The sequence below is a fragment of the Oryctolagus cuniculus genome, chromosome 8 (assembly GCF_051225735.1).
Source record: "Oryctolagus cuniculus isolate XC-2025 breed Fujian yellow rabbit chromosome 8, ASM5122573v1, whole genome shotgun sequence".
NCBI classification, from domain to species: Eukaryota; Metazoa; Chordata; class Mammalia; order Lagomorpha; family Leporidae; genus Oryctolagus; species Oryctolagus cuniculus.
Genome location: NC_142874.1, coordinates 123,428,602 through 123,450,264, shown reverse-complemented (window position 1 = coordinate 123,450,264; position 21,663 = coordinate 123,428,602). Strand labels below are relative to the sequence as shown.

The window sequence follows — 21,663 nt, the reverse complement described above, 5'->3', positions numbered from 1 at the left end:
AGTTCAATGGAGAGGCAATAATTTAGGAGATAACAATGAGATTTAAGGGGCTCTGACAAGTCAAGGTAAAAAGACAAAGGGAAACGTTTGAAAGAGAGAGCAAGGGAATCTTAATGCACTTGAAGGGAGACCCAGGTGCCTTACCTTCAAGGAGGAGGTATAGAAACCATGTTTTTGAGAGTCTGACAGAAAATATTTTGGCATTTTATGGTTAGCTTCTTAGAATTGAATCTATGCTGGTTGCTACTCTTCCAGTCCAACTCTCTGCTGTGGCCTGGGAAGGCAGCAGAGCTGCACCCGCATGGGAGACCAGGAGGAAGCACTTGGCTCCTGGCTTCGGATCGGTGCAGCATGCCAGCTACAGTGTGCCGGCCATAGCGGCCATTTGGGGGGTGAACCAACAGAAAAATGAAGACCTTTCTCTCTGTCTCTCTCTCTCTCACTGTCTATCTCTGCCTGTCAAAAAAAAAAAATCAATTCTGAAAAACAGAAAATCTGTTCTCTTTATATTTTTATTTATTTATTTATTTGAAAGTCAGAGTTACAGAGAGAGGAGAGGCGGAGAGAGAGGTCTTCTATCTGCTGGTTCACTCCCCAATTGGCCACATGGCTGCAGCTGTGCCAATCTGAAGTGTGGAGCCAGGAGCTTCCTCCGGGTCTCCCACATGAGTGCAGGGGCTCTAGAACCTGGGCCATCCTCCACTGCTTTCCCAGGCCATAGCAGAGCACTGGATTGGAAGTGGAGCAGCCGGGTCTCGAACCGGCGCCCATATGGGATGCCAGCGCCTCAGACCAGGGCGCTAACCTTCTATGCCTGCCCTGTTCTCTTTATATTAATAAAAATTTACAAAAAGAAAGGAAGTCAGAGTCCTATACTGCCTCTGTTCATTAATGTGTTTAAAATTCTCCTAAAATGTCTGAGTTCAGTTGCCAAGGCCTGTGCTGCAGCTTCAGGACCACACTGAGGATGGCTGTGTGGCCTTGGGTAAAACAGCTCTGACACCTCTGCTGGGGTCGGCTGAGGGCATTTCCCCAGGAGCTCCGCAGTCTCCCAGTCTCCACAAAGGAAGTACCAAGTCCCTTCTCACCAGGTTTGCTTATTGCAGGAAAATAACTCCTTTTGGTTTCATCCAAAGTGAAGTTGGAAAGAGCTTTGTTCTCTGATAGAAGGCAACTCCCAAAGTGAGGAAATTCATGAATACTTATTACACTTTTAGGTACGGTTTATGGAAATATTAGATCAATGTAGAAAATACTAGATCATTTCCAGAAAGCAAGGTGTAAGGGGTATGAGGGAGAAGACAAAGTTTCAGGAGAGGGGGAGAGAAGAAAGCAGCCGTTCCAGAGAGCAACCTTTGCCTCACGTCACAATTTTGCCAGCCCTCAGCTGCCCACCCTGGTTGAAAAAGGAACTTCGAGAATTCCTTCAGGCTTTCCTGGCCTCGTTTTATCTTTGTTGTATTTTCTGCAGGGTTCTCTATAGACAGAGTTTGTTTCATACAGGTGCTTTCAAATGATAAAATACTTAAAATAATGGAGGCACAAACGTGTTTCTGTACAGATATCCAAGAAGAAAACTGGTTTACATGGGGTCTCAAACTTACTTTCTGCCAGAGTCATGCCAGTGTAGATTCTGGGATATGTGCCATGTGAGTAAGGGAATGGACACACACCCAAAATCACACGTCAAAGGAAATGCAGGAGCATCACGTTCTAGAAAAGGCAGCCGCTAATTCTCAAAGGCAGGGAAACGGACATGCTGTCAGTCATCTGTGTGATATGATGGAGAAGAAACAGGCAGGCTTCCACGGGCCAGACAGTTACTGGACTGGGATCTTTATTTGGCTCTTAGAATTTATATTTTCATTTGTCTAGTGTGGAAGAGGGAGTAAAAGGGGCCCGGGGATTTGAAGATGGAAATGGGGTGAGGCTATCGATGACCTATAAAAATATTCTTTTCGACTTATTAAGGGAAACCAGAAATAGTTTGAGGGGCTGTGGTCAAACATAATTTCCTGAGAGCTGCTTCAGATTAGAAGCAATACCAGAATGAAAAAGGAGCCAGAAGAAAAATGTCTAATAATTCTTTCTGTTATGAAATGTCATTTTTCATATTTCTCATGGCTAACCTTAGAGAAGGTATTCTTTCCATCACTAAAATTCATCCTGTTTGGATTGCTCATCCTTGAAAGTATATCCATTCTCTTTCATCCAATCGGTCTACGTTTCTTCTAGAAAGAGAGTGCCTACTATGTGCTGTGTCCTCTTTATTCTGAGTTGGTTGAATTTTTAAAAAATAAAAAGTATTGAAATTTATCAGTGACTTTTCTGCATCCTTTCAGATCATTATATTTTTTCCTTTTATTCTGTCATAATGAATTTTATTGACTGATCTCTGAATGTTAAACCAAACTTACATTCTTAGAATCAATCCTAGTGTTTCTGATTTCTTATTTTATGTCTAGACTTGATTGGATAAAGATTCTTCAGCCAGGATTCTGAGAGACATTCATGTGTGTTTTTTTTCTATCTGTTTCCATGCCCTTCTCTGGTTTTGACACTAGCATTATTCTGACTTCTTAATGTGATTTGAGAATTAATCTTTACTCTTCTTTATCAGATAAGTGTTGTCAGATTGGTATTGTTCTTTCTAAAAATGTCAACTAGTGAAGCCACTGGGCCTGAAGCATTATTTGTAGGAACACTTAGAATTATGTAATCAATTTCCTAAAAAGATTTATGGCTACTGAGATTTTTTATTGCTTCTTGAGTCAGTTTTTGATAATTTGTGTTTTTTAAGACATTTGTTTATTTCAAAAGTTGTCGAGTTTTTGCCAAAGTTTCTTTTTGTGTTTTTTTTTTTCATCTTTTAATACCTGCTTTATAATGACATACCCATTTAATTTGTGATCTTGGTAACTTGTTTTTTTGTTTTTCAGTAATGACCTTTGAATTTCTAATTTTCTCTATTGTTCTTCACTTTTCTTGATTTCTTTTTTTTTATTTCAAAGCCACACACACACACACACACACACACACACACACACGGTGGGGAGGAAGGTGGAGAGAGAGAGAGAGAGATCATGATAGTTCCCATCTGCTGGGTTACTCCCAAATACTTTCAAAGATCAGGGGCAGGCCAGGCTGAAGTTGAGAGTCAGGAACTCAATCCAGGTCTCTCATGGGTGGCAGGGTCCCCATCACTTGAACCATCAACTGCTGCCTCCCAGGATCTGCATTAACAGGTAGCTGGAATCTAAACTTGAACCCAGGCATTCCAATACGGGACAAAGATGTCCTAACTGGTATGTTAACAGCTTTGGCAAATACCCACCCATTTCCATTCTTTTTTTATTTTTTTCTTCTACTTACTTTTGCTTTAATTTGTTCTTATTTTTATAACACGTTTAAGTCACCAATTTGAGATCTATACTAATAATATAATTTAAATCAGTAAAGTCTTCTCAACACTGTTTTGGCTGCATCCTACAAGCTTCACTATGTTATGCTATTATTTCACTGAATTTAAAATGTCTTCAAAATTATTCTGTGATTTCTTTTCTCATCAAAGTTTAAAGTTTCATTTCAAATGTCTTAAACTTTTCTTAATGTTTTTCTTTGGTTGATTTCTAATTTACTTTAATTGGTTCTATTCAGGTGATAAATTATGATTTTAATCCTTTTATGTTTGATAAAATTAGCTTTTATGATGTGACATTTGTTTTACTGTGAACTCTTTTTTTTTTTTTTTATTTGACAGGTAGAATTATAGACAGAGAGAGACAGAGAGAAAGGTCTTCCTTCCATTGGTTCACTCCCCAAATGACCAATATAGCCAGCACTGTGCCGATCCGAAGCCAGGAGCCACGTGCTTCCTCCTGGTCTCCCATGCGGGTGCAGGGCCTAAGCACCTGGGCCATCCTCCACTGCCTTCCCAGGCCACAGCAGAGAGCTGGACTGGAAGAGGAGCAACTGGGACTAGAACCCAGTGCCCATATGGAATGCCAGCGCCACAGGCGGAGGATTAACTAATTGAGCCATGGCGCCGGCCCTTACTGTGAACTCTTATATGGGCTATGTTTTCTTTTTAAAGAGAGAGAAAGAGAGAGAGAGAGACAGAGAGACAGAGAGACAGAGAGACAGAGAGAGAGAGAGAGAGAGAGAGAGAGATCTTCCATCTGCTAGTTCACTCCCCAAATAGCTACGAAGGTCAGGTCTGGTTCAGGCCAAAACCAGCAGCCTGGAACACAATGAATGTCTCACATGTGAGTAGGAGGGGCCCATGCACTTGGGGATCTTCTGCTACTTCCCCAGGTGTATGAGAAAGGAGCTTGACTGGAAGTGGAGCAGCCTAAAATTAAATTGGTGCACATAAGGGAATTTGGTGTTGTAGGTGGTGGCTTAAACTGCTGTGCCACAATACCAGATTCATATATGCACTCTTAAAAACAAAGGGCATACTCTGATGTGGGGTGGAGAGATCTCTGAAGGTCAGTCAGTTCTGATTGGTTGATAATGTTGCTCAAGTATTATTCCAGATCCTAACTGATTTTCTATATATTTCTGTCTACCTATCAATAGTAGTGTTGATAGCTTCTTTCTGTCAAATTTTCATTTGTATTTTTAAAACCCTTTTGGGGGTACATATATATATACCTTTTTAGTAAATTAACTACTTTATCATTATGAAATGTCCATCTTTAACCTGATAACATTAGTTTATCTGATATTAATATAGAAACTGTAGCCTTCTTATGATTAATATTTTCATGTTATCTTTTAACCCATCTTTTAGATTTTGTGTGTGTGTATGTGTTTTACTGAGATTTATTTCTTTTTTTTAACTTTTATTTAATGAATATAAATTTCCAAAGTACAGAATATGGATTACAATGGCTTCCCCCACATAACGTCCCTCCAACCCGCAACCCTCCTCTTATCCACTCCCTCTCCCCTTCCATTCACATCAAGATTCATTTTCGATTCTCTTTATATACAGAAGATCAGTTTAGCATACATTAAGTAAAGATTTCAACAGTTTGCTCCCACACAGAAACATAAAGTGAAAAATACTGTTTGAGTACTAGTTCTAGCATTAAATCTCAATGTACAGCACACTAAGGACAAAGATCCTACATGAGGAGTAAGTGCACAGTGACTCCTGTTGTTGACTTAACAAATTGACACTCTTGTTTATGGCCTCAGTAATCACCCTAGGCTCTTGTCATGAGCTGCCAAGGCTATGGAAGCCCCCTGAGTTCACTGACTCTGATCATATTTAGACAAGGCCATGGTCAAAGTGGAAGTTCTCTCCTCCCTTCAGAGAAAGGCACCTCCTTCTTTGATGACCCATTCTTTCCACTGGGATCTCACTCGCGGAGATCTTTCATTTAGGTTCCCCCCCCCCCCAGAGTGTCTTGGCATTCCATGCCTGTAATACTCTCATGGGCTTTTCAGCCGGATCCGCATGCCTTAAGGGCTGATTCTGAGGCCAGAGTGCTGTTTAGGACATCTGCCATTCTATGGGTCTGCTGTGTATTTCACTTCCCATGTTGGATCATTCTCTCCCTTTTTGATTCTATCAGCTAGTATTTGCAGACACTATTCTTGTTTATGTGATCTCTTTGGTTCTTAGTCCTATCATTACGATCAATTGTGAACAGAAATTGATCACTGGGACTAGTGAGATGGCATTGGTACATGCCACCTCGATGGGATTGAATTCTAATCCACTGGTATGTTTCTAACTCTCCCGTTTGAGGTAAGTCAGCTTGAGCATGTCCTGAATTGCACATCTCTTCCCTCTCTTATTCCCACTCTTATATTTAACAGCCATCACTTTTCAGTTAATTTATTTCTAAAAAACACTTTAATTCCATTTATTTCTGGTTGAATTTGGTCTCTGTTTCTCCATACATCAAAGAGTTTTCTCTGTATCACATAAAATTGTGAACTCACTTAATTGATGATATGTTTCTCCCCCCAACAAAGAATATTTTTTCTGTTCATACTCTTTTAACTTCCTGTTTCTTAAATTTCTAAAAAGATATTCCTTTATCATATTTAAAAATTTTAATATAAAGAGAATAGATTTCATAGGTACTGTTATAAGGCGACAGCCATGTCTTTACCTGTAAAATGAGTTTCTTGTATATTGTTGAGTCTTAGTTGAATCTTTTAATAATCTAGCTTGATAATCTTTTTTAGTTAAAGTTTTAGACTATTTACATGTAATGCAATTGTGGATATAGTTGAATTAAACTCTACCACCTTGCTACTTGCTTTCATGTTTCTTACCTTATTTTGGGTTAATTGAATATTTATTGGTCCATTTTATTTCCATTGACGGTTCATTCACTAGGTTCCCTCAGCTTTTACTTTACTGATGAACTTTTTTTTTTTTTTGATAGGCAGAGTTAGACAGTGAGAGAGAGAGACAGAGAGAAAGGTCTTCCTTCCATTGGTTCACCCCCCAAATGGCCAATACGGCCAGTGCGCTGCAGCGATCCGAAGCCAGGAGCCAGGTGCTTCTCCTGGTCTCCCATGCGGTTGCAGGGCCCAAGTACCCGGGCTATCTTCAACTGCCTTCCCGGGCCACAGCAGAGAGCTGGACTGGAAGAGGAGCAACCGGGACAGCACTGGCACCCCAACCAGGACTAGAACCTGGGGTGCTGGTGCCGCAGGTGGAGGATTAGCCTAGTGAGCTAATGGCTAATAGCCTAGTGGCTCTGGCCACTGATGAACTTTTAAGTTTTCCTTTTTTCCCCTCTCAAGGATATTCTCATTGGATATAGAATCTTGTTGATAGTTTTCTTTTCTCTTCATTATTCTTTGGCTTAGTTTTGATCAGAAGTCTGTGGACATTCTTGTCTTTGTTCCTCTGTATATTTGTGTCTTTTTTCTGTGATTGGTTTAAAATTTTTCTCTTTGAAAGATTACTTCTTTTCAGCAATTTTGTCATAATATGCTTTCATGTGATTTTCTTTATGTTAGTTTTGCCTGGGTGTCATTGAGATCTGTGGATCTGTTTGTTGATAGATCTCAACAAATTTGTGAAATATCTGGCCATTTATTCTTCAAATAATCTTTCTATCCACCCTTCAGACTCCAATCATGGCATGTAAAAGAACTTGATATTATTCTCAAAATCATTGAGATTCTGCCAATGTTTTGGTCTTTCTTTTATCTTTGTGTTGCATTTGGATAGTCTGTATTTATGGCCCCAAGGGCATTACTTTTTTTTTTCTATGATGTTTAAACTATTGCTAATGGCCGCAAGTTAATTTTTCATTTTCATTATTATAAGTTTTCATTTATAGAGTTTCCATTTGGCTTTTTGTACATCTTTCATTGTTATAATCATTTTCCCCTTTTCCATCCTAGAATATGTGGAGCAAATGTTTAATATACATTTTTAAATTATCAATCTTCTAATTAAATCTCTATCTTTTCTCGTTATTTTCCTATTAATTGATTCTTTTCCTGCATGTATGTTCATTTTTTCTTGTATCTGTTTTTACACTGATTGCTAGACCCCTGTACTTTATGTTACAGGATGGTAGATATTTTTATGTTAACTGAAGGAGTTTTGAATTTTCCATAAAGAATGCTAAGTCATTGCAAATTGGTTTGATCATCTCAAGGCTTATTTTTAAACTGTTTTGCTTTGGATGGATATGAAATAGGTTTTGTTCTAAATATAAGTTTATTTCTACTTTTAAGACATGGCCCTTCTACAGTCTACTGAATTTCTTATGCATTCAGCAAAAATTCTCCATTTTGGCTGGATGGAATTCAAACTGTTCCTGGCTCCATTTTAGCTCCAGAAATTGTTCATCTTTCAGCTCCCTGGTAATAGCTTTTCTTGTCAAAAATTGTTCTTATCGTTCCTCCTGGGATTTCTTCTTATAAACACAGACAGACTACTCCTTAGCCAAAGACTCAAAGTGACCCTTGCACAGGTTTCTGGAGTTCTTTATGTAGCTTTTACTCTTGGGAGGGTTCCTTAAAAATTCTAGCAAATCTGAACTCCCTGGTCACCAAGGGTGTCTGCTCAACACAGTGACTGTTGGACTCCCTTTAGATTCTGCCCCTGTATCACCTGGGTGATAAGGTTCACCTGGTTCCTCCTGGGCACCCCCTAATTGTTAAGGATCATAATAACTGTCCTGTTGTATCAGGAAATAATTCTTGTATTTTGTCTGGAGGGTAATTCCAATCTGCCTTACTCTCTTATGGAAAGAAACAAATAATTTTTTGCCTCTCTTATTGTCTTGTGTCATTTTCCTGTTACTCAGGCCTTCAAACATTTGTTTTAATCTTACTCTTTTGGTGGTAGGATAGCAAGGGCTAAGACCTTGTATATAGGTAAAGAGGAATTAAAAAGGAGAGAAAAACATATAAAAGACAAGCCAATCTTTCCACTTCCAAGACCGGTGCCTGCATTAATAAGATTCTCAGCACATTATGCTGAGACTCTGTTCCCGTTTTAGCCTTCTCAAACACCACAGAATCTATCCCCTTCTCTAAAGTCTTCTATATTACTGTGCTAAAATAATCGCTAATTTGTCTTCTGCTCTAACAAAACTCTCTTGTTTTGTTCACTTTTTTATGACTCAGTGTCCCAGAAGGTAGTACATGTGGAGAAAATAGTAAGATGTTACAAAAGTGGGAGAAAAACTGGGTTTCAGGCACTGCAGTTATGAGAACATTTTTCTTGAAGTTAATGTTTGCTCCTCATGGAAACATAGTTTAAATGCCTGCCCACAACCATTTATCATTCATATTTCTACCTGGGAGGGTATTTATTCAAGAGCTAGGGAGGCTAGCATGAACACTCTGGGGAATGAGCCCAGAAGATAAAGTAGAATTTTCCCATATGACCTGCTTTTTGTTGTTTCTTATTTTATGATGTTGACATAACTGGTTCTTTTCTTTATTTATCCCCAAAGATACTAAGGTTATTTTTCACAGGCATCATTTTATTTGGGTAGAAAGAAGCCATCTTAATAAACCAGTTAAGCAAAGTACTATAACTTCTCTCCACGTCCTGTATTAAGAAAATGATATTTAATATTGGCAAGTATCCTGCATACTATATTGTAATTTTATTTTCCATATTAGCTATTTTCATACTATGTACTAAATTGTTCCTTCCAGATTTACTTCTGATTCACTAGAGCCTTTTTTTTTTTTTTTGTCTCCCACCCGACCCTCATATTCACTCTCAACACTTTTATGTCCTACGTTGATTCCCTGGTATCTGACCTTGCAAAATGGTTTGCTGGGCCCCTTTCCTGGCTCTATTGCTCTTGTAGTTTTATCCAGAAAGTAGAGTCCCAGTAGAAGACTTTAGGGAGAAAGGAGAGGAAGGGGTATTTATTTTACCCTTCTTGCTTTCCACAGTTGGACAGTGGTTGTTTTTCCATAGATAACAGCCCTTATGGGGTTGTCTTCTTGCTTCAGCTCTCCAAGGACTAGGGTTCCACTGTACCACTTGTCCTTCAGGCTTTGGGGTAACGGCTTTTCTCTGTTGATATTACCAGGTGCTTCACTAACCCTCGTTGGCTTCCCTAGTTCTACTCATGCATCAATAATTAGCCCCTTCATTGAAACCTCTTCATTTAATGCTTTTAATTTTTTTAAATTTTTCTTTCTTGCAGGGACCATGGTTGAAATAAATACCTTTCCATATCTTGTCCAGAGTGCTCTTTTTAAATAAAGCTACTATGTTATTTCTTTACCATTAGAATTCAGTGTAAAATTCTTGATAAAGCCTTATAATCTTGACTCTGTCATCTAATTTCCTCCTGGTCTCTCCTCTCTCATTCTGTTCCAGCCATCCTTGTCTTCTTTCCCTTGACCTTCTCATGCTCATACTTACCTGTGTTCTGTCCATGTACTGTTCTCTCAGCCGGACAGTGTCTTCCCCTAGACATGTCTCTCCTCTTAGTTTTGTTTCTGCTTAATTTTCACCACTCCAAGGGAATTCCAATGGCCTATTTATCTTAATCACTTTTTCCAGTATTCAATATATCATTACCCAATCTGATTTTCTGATAGAAATTGCCACTATTGTGTCACGAATGCCAGTTGTCATGCAGCTCAACCAAAGCTAATGCGACATGTTGGAACACGGGGAAGAATCACACGGAATTATGATAGTCTTTTCAATATAATTTATTCAATGGTCAGTACTACTCAATGTGTGTGTGTGTGTGTGTGTGTGTGTGTGTATATATATTCAAGGCACACATATAAAGGTCAATATCACTCAATATGTCATTAGTCCACAGGTCATAATACACATCTAGAAGTAAGGCAATTTCTAAAAGTATCCAGCAATGATAATAAGTATAAAGTAGAAAAGCATAAAAGCACAACCAGTCTAAACACTTGTGACTAAGGATGTAATAAGAATGTTGCATTCTCAAGGTTTGTATCACGGTCACGAAAAAGTCAAAATTCAAAGTCCAGAGTCCAAAGTCTCTGTTTTCACTCAGAGAGACAGACCTCAGAATAGTCACCTACAGGCAGGAGTTGTGGGATGACTGGCACTCTGGGCAGTAGGCTCAAAGTTCCAACACGGACAGCAAGGTGAAGGGTTGGAGAGGTCCCCTGATGAGAGGTCTGGTCAGCCTGATGTCAGGTCTGGCAGCAGCTGGGACGTCCAGGCGAGGTGGGCTCTCACAGAGTAGTGAGCAGAGCTTCAGTCAGTGGAGACTTGGGCAGAGTTTCACATGCACTGAACCATGGTCCCCCAGGGGATGAAGAGCAGTTGTGATTCTTGCCTTTCTATCCTCACTCTGGGGTAGGTGGGCAGTGAAGGTGCCCTGGTGTGTCACCAATCACAAGCTCATCCTTTGGGGTGTCAACAACCAGATGTTGCTGCCTGGGTGTTGGTAGCTTTGGGATCTGTAAGGAGAGAAGGCCTACACTTCCGGGAATGGAGAGTCCCTATCCGCACTTCCGGAAATGAAAAGTCCTTGTCAAGGTCCCCGTGGGTCAACCAATGAGGATCAAGCCTGCCTCAACCTTTAACCCCCATGCCCTGTATCTATAAAAGGAGCCCTCCCAACCTCTGACGCGCGACTTCCCTGGCCCCCGCTCTGTTGGGACCGTTGAACCTCATCTGGGAGCAGAATCCCAATAAAATTCTTGTGAATTAATTGATTCATCTGCCTGGGGAGATTTGTTACGCACCAGACACCTTCCAGGTATGACTAATGATATTTTAGGGGTCTTCTAGATGTGACCAATCATGGTGCAGTAGTAAGGGAGAAGTGCTGCAGTAGCCAGCTGGTTGGCTGCTTCTTATGATGTAATGTCCCTTATCCCAGTCCTTATCCAGCCTCACCATCTTTGTCTGTTCTGACAGATGGTTTTGGCAATTCCTGGTGCTTAGTGGCCTTAGCTTAAGTAACTCCATTTTTGTCTTGCTTAGCTTAAGTAATTCCATTTTGGTTTTGCCTTTTCTCTTCATTTTTGGGTTAGCGGTGCTCTATAACTCTTTTGGAACTTGTGTGGGATTCCCCCAAATTGGAATTAATTTAATTTATTGTTCTGTTTGTTTCTTATCTGTCTCTTCTCAGTAAATATGACCAGCTATGTCCAGGATGTTTGTATTGTCTTATTCATCACTGTACCTCAAGTGCTATAGCAGTATCTGGGGACATTATGTACCTTCAATAAATGATGTAGAATGAATGAATGAATGGTTCACTTAATGAAATATTTAAAAAGTAAACAAAGCCAAGGAAGCCAAATAATGATAAGTCCTCTGGAAGGTGAATTGAATGTACAAATTCATTTTTATAAAATTTATCTTTTTCTATCTGTATTTGTGGATGGAGGCACAGAACCCACTAGTACTTGTGTAACCAAGTCTGACATAGGAGAAACGAAAGTGAAGACTGTGAATAACAGAATGAAAATCATGGGCCAAGGCACCAGTGGGCAGAGTTGACCTGTTTTAATGTGGAAAACTCAGCAGGAAACAAACCCAAGCCAGATCAACAATGATCTGACTCAGCAAAGGCCAAGATGAGCATAAGAACCATAGAGCTCAACTGATGTGAACTCACTGGAGTAGAGGAAATAACGGGACCGTGAGGTAAGAACCCATGTAAGACACACATGAACGTGCCCCTGCATGTTCTGAGTGTAGTTCTGTGGTTCTTTGCTTTTCCAGTCTAGCATCTGCTCCAGGCTGCTGTGCTGTCTCTGTATCTGGTCACCCACAGTTCTCCCTGATCACCTAAGTTTCAGCACCAAAGCCTTGGTCTCTCTGGGGTGGCTTTGTTCTTGAGTGCATTTCCCCCTAGCAGAGTCAAAAATTAAAGCTAAGGGATTTCTTTCTCTTGTGATGCTACTCCTCTGTTTAAAGTCCAATAGCTGTGCTACATCTGGACTCTCAGCAAAAGGCCCATGGTGTCTGTGGCGAGTAATCCAGGCCATATTTCATACCCTTGCACCATTTGGGCTTTGTTTTTTCCTCTGGCTACAGAATATTCCAAACTCTGCCTCTTCTGAGAAGACCAAACATCGTGACAATTCCCACGTCCACCCTGTCTTTCAACAAGGTGGTGCATCTCTTCCCTAGGCCCATTGATTACGTATGCAGGGCCTGATTAGGCTACTACATTGTCCTAAAATTTAATCTTATTAGACAGTGGATGAGAAATATGAAATTAAAGATTTGAGCTAGATGCATAGGTTATTGATACTCATCCCAGATGAAACTGAGCTCTTCTAAGTGGGACCTAAAGACTCCCATGACTTCTAGCAAAGCTTTCATCTTCTTTAGAAGGTAGAGGAGGAGCTATACTGGAACAGTGACCTTACAACCAAAAGTGGCAACATTATTATAAAAAGCCTGATAACTAGGCCATCACAGGGAATTCCTCAAACACAGTGCTGTTTAAAAGAAGCTTCTTTGATGATGAAAATGTTCAATATCTGAGTTGTCCAATGCAGGAGCCACTAGATATATGTGACTGTTGAGCACCTAAAAGGTGAACAGTGCAGTGAGGAACTGAATTTCAGATTTTATTTGAGTTTGAGAAGTTTAGTGGCAGGTAGTCATGTACGGCTAATGGCTATCAGTTAGACAGCACAGCTATAGAATGCCTACCAATATACTACAAGAGGCTGGGTGCAAACTTCCACCTGTCTGTGAGGTATGACGTAATGGAGAGATTGACAAGGCTCAGACTTATTTTGGAAAGGCGCCACTCAAAATCAATACATATCTTGCTAAAAGGCCAGTCTGTGAGGGGTGATATTTCTTGGTCTGCTCACTCTTGAAACTACATTGTATAGCACCAATAATGGAAGAGGGTGCTAAAAATGTTTGTGGAAAAAAGGAAATTAAACAATAAGTTATTTTGGTGTGAAAAATTGAAATTCAGGCATAGATTTTTAAAGTAGCATGCATTTTTTCATGAATGTTTTGCAGATCCTTATTTTTCTGATGCTAATCACAAATTAGTTAATTTTGTGGTGTTTATAAAACTCATGGTCAGTGTGGCTAGGGAAATCTCACTTTTTCTTTCTTTGTTTTGAGTCTGTACTAACAGTTCATTTTCACCTAACCCCTGGCTAATCCTTCTCTCACACCTATAATTACTGAACAGAGTTAGAACCAGTTCTGACAAATCCTAATGATGCTACCTCTTTGTGGCACTACTCAAAATTCATCCTTTATAGAGGGCCATTCTACATTGGCTATCATGCAGTATTAACCATATTATAAAGCTTTAGCTAACTCTGTTCTTGCTATTTTAAAAAAGTTTTAAAATGCTGGCCTCTAGTTCTCTTCCAATGTGAATGGACTCTACTTAGGCTATCTGCAAACATTGCCCTCAGCATTTTCCAAGAAGACACCAAGGTGGGATGAAATATATGAGGTTGCATTAGGGCATGATGCTTGCATGGAAGAAAATAGGGGCAGGATCCAGAGAAGGCTGGGTGGACCATCTCATTGCTAAGCAGGTCTGACCTGGAGTGGAGAAATAGCTAAGGAAAGGAGGGTGGAGTTTCACATGGTTTTAGCAATGTCATCAGGGAATCTAAAAGATAAGATTGTACAGCAGAATGTGCAGGAACTCTCTGGAATGAAGTATTCTGCATTCCTCATTGACTGGAGCCATCCATGGAGTGGCAGCCTGGAAGAAACACTGGCATAGATTTCCAGTCATTTACCTTATTTGTAGTAATACATTCTTTGCATAATAGGCAGAACACATTTTCAAGGTGCCCACAACATATACACTTCCTGATTCAGTTAGAATAAATACAAAATAAGACAATATGGATAGAAAATAAAATGTCTAAACATTACCCAGAATATTCTCCTTCATGAGTCAGAATTATCTCCATGTATTCCCTGAAGTATAAGCCCACTGGATTTGACCTACCAGAGCTACATTAGTTATGTTTGGAAATGGAAAAATTGGACCAATATAAATTTTGTAAACTGCATCTATCTAATTCTAGTTCTTATTTCCAGAATTTACTAAAAAGAAGCATTTTATTCTTTTTTTTTCTGTTTGCAAGCTATTGTTATCCTATTTCTTCGTAGTTCTGGAGTCTTTTATGGGATCTAATAGATAATTCAATTCTTGCCCATTCAGTTTGGAATAACTCTAAAACAAGAAGAAAAGTCAGAGAAGAGGCAAAAGAGTGATCTGGTTAAATGATAAAGTAAGAGAATTTGATGAAGTGGTGAGAGTTTGACTCATGTCTCTGGACAGATTGACTTCAGGAGACTGAATCTGGAATCTGGAGGTCCTGTGTTCCTCTGGCTGCCTCTGATTTAAAATAGGAAAGGCGTCACTTCACCCAGTGCAGAGTCTACTCAGGTCGACAGCATAGTGTGTTTCCTGAAAGATTTCACAGTTTCTATGTCAAATTCACTGACCTCACCGACCAGGTCAAGTCATTCCTACTCTTCAGGAACTGATTGAGGAAGGGGAGGGAGGGAGGGTGGGAAAGACAGAGAGAGAGAGAGAGAGAGAGAGAGAGAGAGAGAGAGACTCAGAAAGCATAAAATTAAAGTAATAAAAGCTCAATTTTGGGGAAGAACCATAAAAATTAAATACCAAAATGACTCATGCCTATTCTCTTGTGTGAGGGTGGTCCTGAAGTTATTTCCAGAATTATGAGTTCAACTAATGCTTACGTCTGTAAGCTACCTTCCCTTTGGAATCTTGAGAAATATATTTTCCTTTTATGATTTGCCCCAAAATTTGGAGTCAAATTCTTTTTTAGAGATGATCAGGAAAGCTTTGGATTCGCTCTACCAAAAATATATACAAAATCAATTTTTGTGTTGGTGGTTAAAAATTAGATTGCATTTTTTCTTGACTCAAAACTCCAGCTAAGTTTTCTATACTATTTTCAATTTACTTTCTCATATTCACACACACACACACACACACACACACACACCCCACTGCCCCCACTCACTCGACTTATGATTCTGGAGACCTTTTCTCTCAATTCTGTTTTTCTTTAGCTCACTGAGTCAAGTAAAAATCACTATAATCCTGACTTTTGAACTTCGGGAGCTTATGTGAAATGGTCCATAAACTCATTCTAAGAAAAGATTACTGAATGCATTTCTGTATTACTGTGGAATTAAATCCTCTTTCTCAAGCCTACTTTTACATTATCTTTCTGAGATCAGAAGCTCAACCTGCATTTGATGGATTTGGAGGAAGAATGTCAGTAATTGAGCCATGCTATATTGGAGGTAGGATAACACATCGAGTAAGAGCTTAGGCATTGAAGTCAGACATAGTTGCATTTCAATCCCTGCTTTTTCACCTCGTGCGTATTATTATACCTCTCTGAGGTTTTAGTTCCTCATAAAATGAAGACAACAATAGTACTTAAGTCACAGGGCTGTGGTCACTTTTGAAGGATATAATGTTTGAGAAACATTTAGTACAGAGCCTGGCACATAATGGACAGGCCATCAACTGAGAATTGGCAATTCTTATTGGGTAATTTTTATGCAATTTTTTTTTATTATTAACAGCATCAACCACAATGGTTGCAATGGAAAAGTGCTTCAGCAATGTTCCCTAAATGAAGACTGGGACAGATCAAAGCACCTGGACCTTCTTTTTTTCCGGGAGTAGCAGGCACTACTATACGATGCGTTCTTACATCATGGAATTCAAAATGCACCTGCACCCTTCAGTTCTCTTGTGACCAGCAGAATCTGTCTGAGGACACGATACTGCAGAATGTTGCATCTTTAGCTCATATACCTCTGTGAGAACTGTCAAACTCACGTTTATTTAGTAATTTCTCTCTAGGTTAAATCAAAGTGTTTTCCTTTAGTAAATCCACTCGCCCAAGGGCTTCAGCACAGAGAGGATCCTGACTGTTCAAACACACTGTTTCCAAGGGCTGGTGCATTTCTTTGGGAGTCAAAAGTCAGGCTAAGTTAGAACTGGCCTGAGGTCGAGGTAATCTACCTAGAACTATGTGTTATTTTCTTTTTTTTCCTACTAGAATAGAACTATAGATGTTTTTAGATAAACTTTCACTACTCCACAGATTCTAAGTAATTCTCGCCAAATCCCTCAATTCAGTACATCACCAGAAGTTTTCAGGTTAAATAACTATTTGGTTTTCCCTGATTTGTGGTTATTAAGAGAGTACTAAAAATGTAAAGTGTATGAGTGAAATTGACATTTTGAGATTTGGTGATTGTTTATAGCTTTGTCTCTATGATTGAGGAATAGTGCTTTTTCCTTCTTACTATTTGTTGAATTCATTACTTAGTGGAAGGTTAAGCTTATGATTATAAAATAAACTGAAAGTATGTCATTGTAAAGGTTAGAAGAATAAGAAAGGAAGGAGGAGGGAGGGAGGGTAGCGTGGGAAGTATCACAATGCCCCTAAAAGTGTATATATGGAATACATGAAATTTGTTCCCCTTCTATAAATAAAAAATTATGAAAATGTGCTTCAGGGGCTGGTGCTGTGGCGTAGTAGGTTGAAGCCCTGGCCTGCAGTGCCAGCATCCCACATGGGTGCTAGCTTGAGTCCTGGTTGCTCCGTTTCCAACCCAGCTCTCTGCAATGGCCTGGGAAGGCGGTGGAAGATGGCCTGCATACCTGGGCCCCTGCACCCACACGTGAGACCCAGAAGAGACTCCTGGCTCCTGGCTTTGGATCCACTCAATTCTGGCTGTTGTGGCCATTTGGAGAGTGACCCAGCGGATGGAAGACCTCTCCCTCTCTCTCTCTCTGACTCTACCTCTCTCTGTAACTCTGTCTTTCAAATAAATAAAATGAATCTTAAAAAAAAGTGCTTCATTCCTGTAGTGTTCTCTCTCAGTTTCCTTCATCTGCCTCGCTGTACAGATAGAATCTTATGAGGGTGTCAGCTTGCCAAATAATTCAGATTCTTTTCAGTAATATAGGACCCAAATCAAAAACATTCCTGGACTCTAGTACATTTACAAGTTATTGCTTATACAGATGTGTGGTGGAATGGAATAAAATGTTAGGTATGACAACAACAAATTATAAAACTATGAAGCTGCCTTCAGGCACATGAATATATACATGAGGGTAGAAATATTTGGATGCGAATTACTACTAAGGGTGTGGGATCTTTGAGACGATATTTGAGAACAGAGAAGTGCAAGTTAACATCAAAGAAGTTAGTCAATAAATAGTTCTTGAGCACAAATAATGTGCCAGCTGCTGGAACAGGCAAAGAGAATACCACTGTGAATGAGATGGATGTGGTCCCTTACCTGGCACAATGCTAAACACAGAAGATGGGCAGTAAGAAAACAATGGGATAGCTCAGGAGGGTATAGAGCTTTGAGGAATCGTAAGGTCCAGTAGAATTTAGGGTAAGTGTAGGCTGGGGACGAAGAGGGTTCTTACCTAGTGTGGGAAGGTAAGATTCTCTCTTTGGAACAAACAATGGCAAAGCAAGGCTTAAGGATGGCATAGCTAGGAATAGACGAGGGAAACTACTGTGGCAGGTGAAGGGTACTTGTGAGGAAGGGGCCATGCTGAGTGGCCAGAATCCCAGTGTGTTTACTTGTTAGGGCTGCTGTAACAAAAGTGCCACAAGCCGAAGGGCTGAAAGCACACAAGTTGTTGATCAGTTCTGTAGGAGGACAAGGTCAAGTGTGTGGCAGCAAACCAAAATACACTATCTGGACTCTCACCATGCATTTTGTTTGTTCTCTCCCTCAAGGACCACCTACTGGCCTAATTTGCACCACTGCCCAGCCATAACTGAGGTGTGATCACGAGCCTTTTGATAAGGTGGACAGTCCAACAGGCACTCAAGGAGCTAGTCCTTAAAGAAAGGTAAAGGAAGGGGTGAGTATTTGGCTTAGCTTTAACATGCCAAATGAGACACCCGAAGCCCACATTGGAGTGCTTGAGTTTGAGTCCCTACTCGGCTTCTAGTTCTAGCCTCATGCACCCTGGGCAGCAGCAAATGATGACTCAAGTACTTGAGTCCCTGGCACCCATGTGGGAGACCTGGTTTCAGTTCCTGTCTCCCTGCTTCAGTCAGTCCCAGCCCTGGCTCTGATGGACATTTGGTGGGTGAACCAGCATATAGATCCCTCTGTCATCTGTCTGTTGCTTTTTCTTTCTTTTTTTTTTAAGATTGATTTATTAATTTGAAGGTCAGAGTTACACACAGAGAGAGAAGGAGAGGCAAAGAGAGAGAGGTCTTCCATCTGCTGGTTCACTCCCCAATTGGCCACAATGGCCGGAGCTGTGTCGATTCAAAGCCAGGAGCCAGGAGCTTCTTCCTGGTCTCCCACGCGGGTGCAGGGGCCCAAGGAGTTGGGCCATTTTCTGCTGCTTTCCCAGGCCAGAAACAGAGAGCTGGATTGGAAGTGAAGCATCCATGACCCAACGGTGCCCATATGGGATGCTGGCACTGCAGGTGGTGGCTTTTCCTGCTACGCCACAGTGCCGGTCCCTGCTTTTTCTTTCAAAGAGACAAAATAAAAAACAGTAAAGATGTGGTAACACAAATTCCAACTCCCAGCTCCCTTATGGTTTCAGAAAGTATAAAATCACGCCTCTAATATCATGGTGTGTGGACAGACTTGCTCCACATTTTGTGCACACTGTTGTCCACACCAGCCTGGAATTCCATATGTTAAGTTGCCCTAATAAACTATTTTATCCTTATGTGGAGCTTCTTTCTTCATTTGCAGGTCTCCAAAGTCCTTCTTAATTTGGAGGGTGCTGTGTGCCTTTCCACTGCCTGACATTTAGGGACTGGCAGAACTGATTTCTCCTGAAGGCTGTGAGGAGGAATCTTCCAGGCTTCTGCCCTGGCTTCTGGTAATTTGCTGACAATCTTTATGTTCTTTGCTGGCAGAAACAGCACCTCAATCTGTATATATTTTCATCGCCTTCCCCCCATACACATTGATGTCCAAATTTCCCCCTTCTTTAAGACACTAGCTGTACTGAATTATTCTAGAAGGATCCCATCTTAACTAACTACACTTGCAATAGCTCTGTTTCCAACCATACTCCAAGTCTCAGGAGTCAGGATTTCAACTTTGGAGGCATAGCATAATTCAAATATAATAACCAGCATGCCCAGTATGATGATAATAGTGGGGAGAATGATTTGAAGTGACATCGGAGAGGTAATTTGGGTCGACGTGATATGGGGAACTAGGCAGGGAGTTAGGTAGGAATAAATAAAGCTGGAATTTTTTTTTTCATAATTTCTCTGTAGCCCAGTAACTGTACCTCCTTACCTGCCAATCCAGTATGCCCACTTACCCATAATGCACTGTGTCTCAAACAGCAGAAGGAAGGAGGAGACACCATGATGACCACGGGGAACTTAAATTCCACACAGACATGTTCTCAGGAAGCCTCCCAAACACTGAGCACCTTGTTTCTCTATACAGTTGGGGTACAACCGCTTATCTCATAAAAATCTGATCTCATGAGAACTTTCTTTTTCTCTTGGCTTCTGAAACCATGCTTGTGGGTCCTTCTCTGGCCTTCTCCCTTCTCTCTCCTCATAGGAAACTCTCTGGCCCACTCATGACAGGTATCTGTCTATGTGTGATTGCCTGTACTTACACATGAATGTATATTCACCCTCTCTCTTTTAAATAAATGCTGCTTTCACTTGTACACTGTATTTATGTCTCTGTTTTGAATTCTTTTCTCTGTGAGGACAAGAACCTGGAATAAAATTTGAGATACTTATGCCCATAATACAGGGCTATAGCACAATTTTGGTGGACTTAGGATTTAAAATTTTTTCTAAGGGGTTTGGTAAATCATTTGTAAATTTTAAGCAACAGCACGAGGATGCTCAGATTTGTATTTTTAGACAGTGACTCTGGCTGAGTGTGGGAGATAGGTGAGAGGTAGGGGATGGGTGAGTAGATATGTGAAGCATCAGACTCTATCCCTGCACTTCTCGTCTTTTAGTCCTTCCTTTAGATATCACTTCTACTTACTCCATGGCAATGAAGGCTACAGCTGGGCCATGGGCTGTCCAAATCTCTTTGAATGAAATACTCTCTTGCTTCTGAATGCATCTGTCATCAATCATGGGGTTGTCTTCCTTAGACATCAATAGATAACAAAGCTTAAATTTACATCTAAGAATTCGATTTAGTCAAATAGCTCTTGATCTTTCCAGATCATTGAGATTTCCCATAAAGTTTCAAATAAAAATATAGCTGATAAAATTTTAATAATTTATACAATAGTAGTTTTATGTGACTCTGAAATTTATATAAAATCAAGTACTTACATCTGGGCTTTTAAAACATGATGAAAGATTTTTGTATTCTTTGTGGGGAATTGACCTGGTAAGGAAGGACAGATTTTAGTCGATTTAAGTTGACTTTCCCAGCTCCCCCATGTGAACATCAAAGTTTCAGGTTTCAAAACTCACATCTCTCACATCTACTACAAGCCCTCTCTCTGGCTGCTTTATGCTGATTGGCCAAAAAAAAAAAAAATCACTTTTAGTGATCTAATCTTCTCATAGGATTATGCCTGGGGATAATGGAACTTTACTAAATGCCTGTGGGAACTTGAAGATAGCCTTTGTAATGAAGGTAATCTATTGTCATACTGCCTGTTAGTAAAATGGAAGGATATTGAAAGTGATTAACAGAGCAATTAAATGATGTCGTGAAGGGGCCTCTTAGTCTGAGGTGCTGAGAAAGAGAAGCAAAGACTATCATTTACAAGTTGATTTCAAGCTATAACATGTGCTTCTGTGATTGCTATTGGCAGGGAAACAATGTTTATTCTTTTTGTTTTATTCCTAAAGCAAAACTTATGTTTCATCCATTATTTATTGACATCCAGAACTGGAACATACTTCAGAGATTGTTCAGGACCTTCTGCAGTAAGTAGGATGCAGGTTAAACTAAGGTAAGACAGAACCCAAACCAAAGTCATTAAAATGATAGATGACCCAGAAGTATTTTTTTTCTTCTATGTCAGGTTGAGAGTCCAAGGGGAAGTGGTACAATGCTGGTGTGGCCTCACTGTTCGGGTTGTTCCTCAGGTCCCCCTGCAGGTGCACAAGAAGACTGCCATCTTCAACATGGGGCTCCCATCGCTGGGTCTAAGGTGGTGACGCTTCTCATAATGGAAAGGGGGAGAG

At 40.2% G+C, this 21,663-nt stretch overlaps 1 long non-coding RNA gene across 3 annotated transcripts in view; it reads left to right on the top strand.

The window, feature by feature from the left end:
• Positions 1-21,432, top strand: part of LOC149125136 (uncharacterized) — a 146,093-nt gene extending 124,661 nt beyond the window's left edge. Inside the window, exons 2-4 of one of the 3 annotated variants that reach the window (XR_016212583.1) lie at positions 18,235-18,362; positions 19,220-19,349; positions 21,325-21,429. This is a non-coding gene — a long non-coding RNA (uncharacterized LOC149125136). Of the gene's footprint in view, positions 1-18,234; positions 18,363-19,219; positions 19,350-21,324 lie in introns of all 3 variants that reach the window. The other 2 variants (XR_016212584.1, XR_016212582.1) reach the window with 2 other exon arrangements.
• Positions 21,433-21,663: the final 231 nt, after the last annotated feature.